Consider the following 10,405-nt stretch of genomic DNA (forward strand, 5'->3'; position numbering starts at 1 on the left):
TAAAAACTCTAACCTTCTATTTTTCAATCGAAATCAAACTTATCACAAAATTGGAATCAGAAAATTTTTCATGAGAATATAATTAAATAATTAAGGATGAGGGCGAGAAAGAAAGAGCTGGGTTCAGTAAGAGGCATTAATTTTCAGGGCTCCCCTCAAAGACATCAAATGGTGACTCAATGCTCTGAAGAACATTTTCCAGTGAGCACAAATAAGCGAGACATTCTATTTGACAACTAATAAGAAACTAGAAAAATCATAATAATACTCATAATGTCTCTAATCTCAGCACAAACTATCAGATGCCTCACAATATTTCTTATATCACATTAAGCAGAAAAGCAACACTCGATCTTAGCATGCAAGTATTTTCACAAGCACAAATTTGTAGTGAAGAATAGGTAAGCACCAACTCTATGTTGTTCAATGTTAAAAACACACAATATAGTTAGAATCCCACTGTTAATTACGAGGAAAGACATAATCCTCATTTCCAGCTAGCTTTTAACTCAAACCAAGTAAAAGAAATGATCGTGAGAATTCCCTCTTTACTAATTGCCATAATATCTTATAGAATCAAAAGTAGCTATACTTCTCAGTGATAGACAAGAGAATTAAGAAAGTAATATCAAGATAAGAGCAGGAGATACTAAGACACACCGAATAACAAAATCATAAGCACCCAACATAAGTTATGAATGCTATAAATTTTATTGAGGTATGAGCATGACTGAAACTTCTCTAGTTGTCATAATCCTTGTCAAAGAAGAAAGCAAAAGTCATTTATTGCCATTTTATCCTCAATATAGCTTAAGCAGATCATAAAAGAATTTGAGAGAAAGAAGGTAAAGCACTTAAAGAAGACTGTTTTTCCACTCATTGCACCTCAATAGCTTTGTTTTTCTTTCTACCCTTAGTAAATGATATAACTTCTTCAAGCACATGTAAGAGTATAGAATAGTAAAGAGCAAAGTGAAGGTATTAAAGATCATGGGATAATTTAAATTACTTTTGATAGGTGGTTAAATTTCAATCATGAACTTACTTGAAGCATAATCATAATCCAATTATAGACTACACCATTAAGCTTAGCATCTAAATAAAACCAACCAGTAGACCAAGAAGCTAAGCATTGTACACACCTTCATGGGTTTCATGTACTTACATGGATTACCTTGATGTGAAATGATGTTGTAAATCAATGCACGAGAATTCTAAGCCTGAGACTATTATTTAACATATTGAATTTGTACTTGATGAAGAAAAGAAAAAATTTGAGCATACTCTTTTAATTACAAGACTATCTTGTTTGTTCTATATTTTAATTTTAGGGATGGTACTTGGAGGGTGAACTAATAGCATCATTAAGCTAGCAACATCTACTTCCTCACTTGTCCAACAATCATGTGTGATATATCTTAGGATGAACTAATAGTAAGAAAAAAGAAATTACAGTATTTAACTCACTTTCGCCATATCTTAGATTGGACAGAATACTAAACATTAGGATGCAAGATTCAATTTGCAAGAGTTGTTAATTTATTGAAATAATACTCCAAAAAAATAAGAGATTATAATAATAATAAGGCCAATGACAGATAAGGAAAGAACTGAGTCAACTCATGTGCAATGCCACATAAATTTTAATAACATTTTCAGACAACAATAAAGTAACAACTAAAGTAGCACCAAATTAAGAGGTATCAAAACAGATTACAAGAATATAGAACTCTAGATGAGCAATAGAATGCAAAAGTAAATAGATTTTAAGAAATCTTACAAATGGGTCTGGAGCATCATGCTGCTTGCACATGACCCATTGGACTCCATTTCTTAACCCCAAAGCCATGTTGGCTACCCAATGTGTGTAAGCTTTACAAGGAGCACCAAGTTCATACAATCAAACCTGCCAAGCAGATTCACAAGTATTCCATTTTCAGATTCTAACAACATCAGCACGATGGGGAGCCTGGAAACATAAGAAAAGCATTGTAACTCCTTCAGTGAAGTTTGATATATATATATATATATATATATATATATATATATATATATATATATATATATATATATAAGATGTATTTCTTTTTTCTGCACGCAACTCTTCCTATTCATTTTAATGATTTAGGGAAAACTAGGGGTAATAGTTGGCAGTTTGGTACATGAAGGAAATTCCAATAGATTTTGGTAACTGCAGACTTAAAACATTGATGATTGCAATAAATTATGAATAGACAATGTATATACCATGGGGAAATGAAGAGAATAACAAAGAATGTAATTTCTAAATGCATAAAATGTTCAGAATTTCTTTCAAGTTAGATTGTTTTAGCTTAATTCGTAATATTGTTATGGTTTTTTTTTTTCTATTCTATCTCAAATTTTGTGTTTCAAGTTCACTCAACCATAAAATATGATACAATTAAAGAGTTAAGAATCATTAACGTAGTTTCCTTGCTGAATCTAGAAAATCTTTTATAACTTATTTCAGTTTCTATTCTCTAACTATTAGCTAAAAGTAATTTAGTGTCCCAACGCACATTTTGGTAGGAGGGTTAAATCGAAGGAAGGTGAGATATAAATAAGTCATTTAATATTATGAACAAATTTGACTAAGCATGATTATTTGTTTGGGTAAAAAAGGCCATATGCTTTAGCAGCAAAATGATTTTTTTAAAGACCTTTTGGCATGCTTATCTTTACAATATGATTTTTAATACAATGAAATATAAACATATTTTTGTCACGTGACTTTATTGGAGGCATATAGTGTAACACCCCGATAATTCTCTCTTTTCAGAAATATCGTTTCAATATAAAACATAGAGAATTACCAAAGCATTATCGCCCGTGTGATAACGTATTAGCTAATTCAGAATTTCGCAGCGGAAAATATCTAACTAAACTTCATACTTTATTATAATAAATAAACGGTTTTTTCAACATATACCCCTGACAATTTTTTTTTGCACCGTATACCCTTTCAACTTTCCAAATTCATCATATACCCCTCACTTTCGAAAAATACATCAACTTACCCTATTGACTAACGGTGTTAGACTTTCGTTAGTCATTAGGCCCTAATCCACTCCTAATCCTAATTAACTATCCTAAACCCCAACACTAACCCTCAACCCTAAACCTAACTAACCAAAAAACCTAACCCACCCCACTAGCCCACAGCCCACCCCCATCCCCAGCCCACCACCCCCCTCACCCTAACCCTAACCAGCACCACCAACTGACCCACCACCACCCGACCCCCACCCCCACCCCCACCCTTGACCGGATTTTTCGCACCCTACCCCACTCAACCAGATTTTCGCACCTGACCCCTACCACCACCCCTGACCAGATTTTCGCACCTGACCCCCACCGTAACCGGATTCTCGCACCCCACCCCACATCACCACTGATTTTCGCACCCCCACCCCACCGGATTCTCTCCTCTGTTTTGCTGGACCCCACCCCACCAGATTATCTCCTCTTTTTTGCCGAACCCTACCCCATTGGATTATCTCCTCTGTTTTGTCGAAAAAAACGCACACGATCTTTGTTTTTCGAAGGGGAAGGGGGTGTGGGAGGGGGGTCGTCGGTCTCTGTTTTCTCGTTGGTGTGGGGGAGGGTTCAGTGTGTGGTGTGGTGTGGTGTGGTGGCGTTTCTCGCTGGTGTGGTGGCTACGCGGGAGCAAAGAGGGGGGTTGGGTTGCCGAGGAAAGGGGAGGGGATGGGGTTGCCGGGGAAAGGAAGGGGGTTGCGAAAAATCTGGTCGAGGGTGGGGGTCAGGTGGTGGTGAGTCAGTTGGTGGTGCTGGTTAGGGTTAGGGTGAGGGGGGTGGTGGGTTGTTGGTTGGGGATGGGGGTGGGCTGTGGGCTAGTGGTGTGGGTTAGGTTTTTTGGTTAGTTAGGTTTAGGATTGAGGGTTAGTGTTAGGGTTTAGGGTAGTTAATTAGGATTAAGAGTGGATTAGGGCCTAATGACTAACGGAAGTCTAACACCGTTAGTCAAAAGGATAAGTTGATGTTTTTTCGAAAAGTAAAGGGTATAGGATGAATTTGGAAAGTTGAAAGGGTATACGATGATAAAAAAAATTGTCAGGGGTATATGGTGAAAAAACCGATAAAGAAACGAGTACTTAGAATCAAACACTCTATAAAAGTCTACTCAAATTAAACTTATTATAATATGTTCTTACTAATACAGAAAATATAATGTACTAGATTACACAAGCTCGCGATTCCCAGATTCCCAATCATGCAACATCTGCGAACCTGTAAATGTCATTGCTCTAAAGAATTTGCTCACCAAAATGGGTCATCACAATATTAATAAGGCAAAGCTATGATCAACAATCACAAACAAAGCACGTAATCAGCAAAGCTGAATACTACATAGTAATACATAAACATTCCCAACATGATACTAATAAATAACATGCAGGGATAAATAATAGTATAACAACATAACATTCTGCAGATAACTTCTATCGAACTAAACTTTAAACATCTTTTTATTACTTTAATGGAATAGTTATTGGACTTGACTTGTCTTATGTTGTATATTTGGATTAACACTCGAAGTATACAAGTTTAAAGTTTCGAACAACAGCTGCACAGAGTATGGCAGTGTGCCTTGACGGGGTGTTTTCGATAGAATAGACAATCAAGAGACTTGAATCCACAAGCTTGATTGAATAGCAAACTCCTAAACTAGTTGGATAAGTCACACCACCAAGCAATCTAAAAGCTTCTAATAACACAAACTAACTTGCCAAGGTTAGTTAAGCATCGGCACTAAACACTTGATTCCAATCCAAGAACGCAAAGTATTAAGCAAGGTATAAAACTCACGGTTTTGTTTAGTCATAAAAGTCATGTCTTTGATTTCATTTCATCCGTCTATTTATAGACTATTACAACTTGAGTTTTTCTGATTTTTCTAAACAAAATACTCAAGGAAATTAACAAATTAACTATCCACTATCACATGTACGAATCATGGCTTAAGACAAGGTAGAAGTGGCCAACTAAACAAACAACCAACTAGGCCACAACGGCTAGTTGCCAACGTGCAAGGGAAGTAACAACTTCTCCTATTATGGTGGCGCCTTACTCCCTTCTTGAACGTGGATTGTTGCTGCGGTTCACGTACTTCAAGCATCACTTGGACTCCACTCTTGCACGCCTCGATAATAGCAATTTGTTGCAGTTTAGACGTGTGATCAAGGAGTGTAACAAACTCCTATATTTCAGCCATAATCACGTTGCATATGCTCCTTCATTGGGTGTCCTTCCTTAGCTTCATTTAACTTGCTTCATTACATCTTAAGCTAGGAATTCATCACGCTTACAAGGCTTCTATGATTTAAATCAATACAACTCGCAACAACTAACATGAAATACATGTAGGAACAAAATAACTCAAAGGAAAAGAACATGACACTTTTATGGATTTAAGGACCCTAACTTCATAACTTATACGAGTAAAAAGAACAACAATGAAATTGAGAGAACTTAATGAAAAAGAAAAACAATGAAAATGAGAGAACTTAATGAACCAAATTAAAGACTTTATGAAAGAAGCATTTAACTCATCAAGTTTAAGAAGGAAGATACAATCACCAACCAAATGGATTAGTTTAGTATCCTTGACAACCATCAATGGTGGAGTAACTTCGTCGCCATCTGTAACATCCTCCCCTTGTTGGGAAAAGTTTGACCTCAAACTTGGAATATCACCTTCACACTAAGATCCAAAATGTTTAAAGAAGAAGAAACACCATAATCACCTGGTAATTCAATCTTGTAGACATTAGGATTGATCTTCTCAAGAACCTTGAAGGGACCATCAGTTCTAGGACTCAACTTTGAACGTCTCATGGAAGGAAAATGTTCCCTTCTTATGTGAATCCATATCCAATCGCTAGGAGAAAATTGAACATCATGCCTTCTCTTATCAGTTCATTCTTTGATCTTTGCATTTGCACGCATAATTCTTGCTCTCATAAGTTCATGGAGTTTCTTGATCTCCTTAGCACGTTCATCAGCCTCTTTTCTAAATTCGTCTCGAATTGGAAGGGGAGCCAAGTCAAGAGGAGTACATGGATTGATCCCATAAATAATTTCAAAGGGACTCAATCGAGTGATCTTATGTGGCACCCTATTGTATGCAAATTCAGCATGGGGAAGCATTTCTTCCCATTATCTTGGGCTTTTAGTGGTTAGAGCCCTTAACAAAGTTCCCAAGGTTCAATTAGTTACCTCGGCTTGGCCATCGGTTTGTGGATGAGATGATGTGCTAAACTTCAACTTGGTTCCCATCTTCTTACACAATGTAAGCCAAAAATTACTTAGGAACTTAGTATCTCGATCACTAACCATGCTTCTTGGAACTCCATGTAAACGGACCACCTCTTTGAAGTACAATAGAGCCGTTTGTACCGCATCATGACGAGTATGGCTAGTGATAAAATGAGCCATCTTTGAGAACCTATCAACCACCACCATCACAACATCTTTGTTGTGCTTTGTTCTAGGAAGCCCCGTGACAAAATCAAGGCTAATGTCCTCCCATGGTGTTTGTGGTGTAGGAAGGGGTAATTGTTGGCCTTGAGGAAGAGAGTGACCTTTGGCGTGTTGATAGGCCACACACCTCTTGACAATGTACTCGATATCCTTCAGCAATCTAGGCCAAAAGAAATAATCACTCACCAATGTATAGGTTTTCTCAATGTCAAAGTGTCCAGCAAGGCCACCTTCATGAAATTCTCGAATTAGAGACCCCCTCACACTATGCTTAGGCACGCATAGTCTCTTGTTTTTTAATAGAAATCCATCATAGACATGATAATCTCCATGGGCATGAACTTGATTTTGCAAAGACTTCACCAAAATCCGAATCATCAATATATCTTTTCTTCAATACCTCCAAACCAATGACTCGATTTCCAAGAGAAGTAAGTAGTAAATACCTTCTTGACAAGGTGTCAGCACCCTTGTTCATCTTTCCGGATTTGTGTTTGATCACAAAATGATAAGTTTGTAAAAACTCTACCCACTTGGCATGGCGTGGTTGGAGTTTTTGTTGGCTTTGCAAATACTTGAGGGCCTCATGGTCAAAATGCAAGATGAACTCCTTTGCAATCAAATAATGTCGCCAATGGTCAAGGGACCTCACAAGAGCATAGAACTCTTTGTCATAGGTAGAATACTTTCGCTTTGCTTCATTTAGTTTCTTACTAAAGTAGGCTATGGGCGTCCACTTTGAGAAAGAACCGCACCAATACCAACTCCAGAAGCATCACATTCTACTTCAAAAATGTCTTCAAAGTTAGGTAAAGCCAAGATAGGAGTTGTAGTAATTCGAAGCTTAACCTCTTCGAATGCCTTTTGTGCTTGAGGGCTCCATTAAATTGCTTAAGTTTAGTAATCTCAGTGATAGGGGCCATGAGAGTACTAAAATCTCGACAAACCTCTATAAAGGAAGCTAAGCCATGGAAACTTCTTACTTGTTGGATGGAACTGGAATTGGCCATTCTTAATAGCTTGTACCTTCTTTTCATCCACTTCAATGCCATTGTGTGAAACAAGGAAGCCAAGAAAGGCGACCTAATTTGAGAAGAAATGACACTTCTCAAGGTTTTCATAGAGTTGTTCCTTCTCCAAGACTTCACATACTTGGTGTAGATGATCAACATGCTCCAGTTCATTCTTGCTATACACTAAGATATAATCAAAATACACCACTACAAATCGACTAAGAAAAGGTTTAATTTCAAGGTTTGGTTCATTAATCTCATGAATGTGCTTGGTGCATTTGATAAACCAAATGGCATAACTAGCCATTAATACAAGCCTTCCTTTGTTTTAAAGGCCGTCTTCCACTTATCCCCTTCATGGATTCAAATTTGATGATAGCCACTCCTTAGATCTATCTTTGAAAAGACCTTCGAACCATGTAAATCATCTAAAAGATCATATAACCTTGGAATAGGGAAACGATACTTTATAGTGATCTTATTGATGGCCCTACTATCAACACACATGCGCCATTCACCATTCTTCTTAGGCACGAGCAATGTAGGGATAACACAAGGGCTAAGTGACTCCAGCCTTTCACCTTCAATTCCTCCACTTGCCTCCTTACTTCTTCGGTTTCTTTAGGATTTGTCCTATAAGCAGGTTTGTTAGGTAGGCTAACTCTAGGAATAAGGTCAATTTTTTGTTGGATGTCTCGTTTAGCGGGTAATCCAGGGGGTATTTCTTGTGGAAAAATCTGCTTGAATTGTTTAAGCAAAGGGGTTAGCAAGGGGTGTTGTGGTTCAGTTGGTGGCTGAGGAGCTTTGTCTAAACCACTCAAGATGAACTCTTGAAATGATTCATAATCAGGATAGGATGATTTGATGAGAGTGGTTAGGGACACCGGTTTTTTGGCTTGGTTATTGGCTTGCTCTTTGTGTCGTCGATACAAAGGGGTCAAGACAATCTTCTTTTGATTCTTCACAAAAGCATAAGTGTTTTTGTAGCCATCATGAATCACCTTTCTATCAAACATCCAGGGTCTTCCCAATCGAACATGGCATGCATCCATGGGAATGACATCACAGCATAACTCTTCATTATACTCCTTTCCAATGGTGAAAGCTAATAATACACATGAAGAAACATGTATTCCCTTTCCTTGATTCAACCATTGTATTACATATGGGTTAGGATGCGGGGTAGTGTTCAAGTTTAGTTTAGTGACCAAGGTTTGTGAGGCCACGTTGGTGCAACTACTACCATCTATGATTAAGGAGAAAACTTTGCCTCCTATGGTGCACCTCGTGTGAAAAATAGCCACTCTTTGCAATTTATCCTCATTAGTAGCTAAACCACTAAGAGTTCTTCGTACCACTAAACATTCACCATCATCTGGTCCAATATAACGTCCCACTTCTTCCTCCTCTACATTCTCCTCCTCCTCCTCTTCTTCATAACCATCTATTATGGCTTCATACTCCGCAAGAGTAATGACCTTTTTGTTAGGACATTCAAAGGCAATGTGCCCTAGTCCTTGACACATATAACACCGTCGAGGGGTGCTTGGTACATTTGGCTTAGTTTCAATCTTTTGGGGTGATTTAGAAGAGTCAGATGTGTTTGGTTTAGAAGGGGTTGTGTTTGGTTTAGAACATGGGGTGGGTTTGGTAAAGGTTCGAGAAGAGTCCCATTTACCTTTGGATTTGTTTTTGTTTTGGCGTTCCACCTTGTGAGCTAACAGAACTAGCTCCTCTAGGGTTGAGTAGGAGTGTAACTCAACCACATTTGCAATGGAATGGTCTAAGCCTCCTAAGAAACGCACCAATGTTTGAGGTTCATCCTCCATTACATCACGTTTCATGATATAAGCCTCGAACTCCGTTGCATACTCTTCAACCGTCTTACTTCCTTGGTTGAGGTGATGGAATTTTGAGAAATTTTCTTGCACATAGTAGGTTGGCAAGAATTTCTGTTTGAGAAGTTTCTTCATCTTCTCCCAACTCCTTACTTTCTCCTTTCCCAATCTTTCTCTTTCGGCACACACACTCGCCCACCAAGTTGTGGCATACTTCCTCAATTTCAATGCTACAAGCTTCACTCTCTTATCCCCCGGAATTTGCTTGTAATCAAATACTCTCTCAATGGTTCTAATCCGTTCAACAAATTCATCAAGATCAAGTTTGCCATCATAGTCAAGTATATCAACCTTGATATCATTAGAAGGTCGAGGATTGAGCCTTCTAGGTCGCAAGGTTATGTCACTTGCATCATCCGAATCATCACCTCCTTCTCGTTGGTGTTGAAGTCGAATTGAGAGCTGTCTTACTTAGTCTTGTAACAAGGCCATTCTAGAATCACTCTCCCTCTTTTCTTCTTCAAATACCCTCATGATTTCACGCCAATTGGCAGGGGATTAGCTTCATCTCCCATAGTTAGAACAAATTCGAAATGGGTTGTTTGTTTTTGGGGTTTTTATGGGTGATGATTTGGGATGTGGTAGGTGTTATGCAGTGTAAAACTAGCAATTTATATCACAACTCCCAAAGATGGGTTCTTAGAACTGGAGACTTGGGCAACAATGATTGGTTCAAATCCCGAAGCAAACTCCTGACCAGCAACCTGCACAAAAAGGGACCCACCCTGGAGGTTTGGGTGGTATTTCCCCCTCCGATGCTTAAGTCAGATATCAGGGATGTAAAGGAACTTTTAGAGAGAGAAAGTAGAGAGAGAAGAATTTATGACAGAGTAACAGTACTATGCTCTGAAAAACGTACCTTTCACCCTGAAATCAAGGACTATTTATACTGTTTGAAATGACTGCTGTGCCTTGATGTCACCCTAATTTGGGAGCATCTGATTGGCTAATCAAAGTTTTGGGACACGTGGC

The sequence above is a fragment of the Beta vulgaris genome, chromosome 5 (genome assembly GCF_026745355.1).
Source record: "Beta vulgaris subsp. vulgaris cultivar EL10 chromosome 5, EL10.2, whole genome shotgun sequence".
Taxonomy (NCBI): Eukaryota; Viridiplantae; Streptophyta; class Magnoliopsida; order Caryophyllales; family Amaranthaceae; genus Beta; species Beta vulgaris.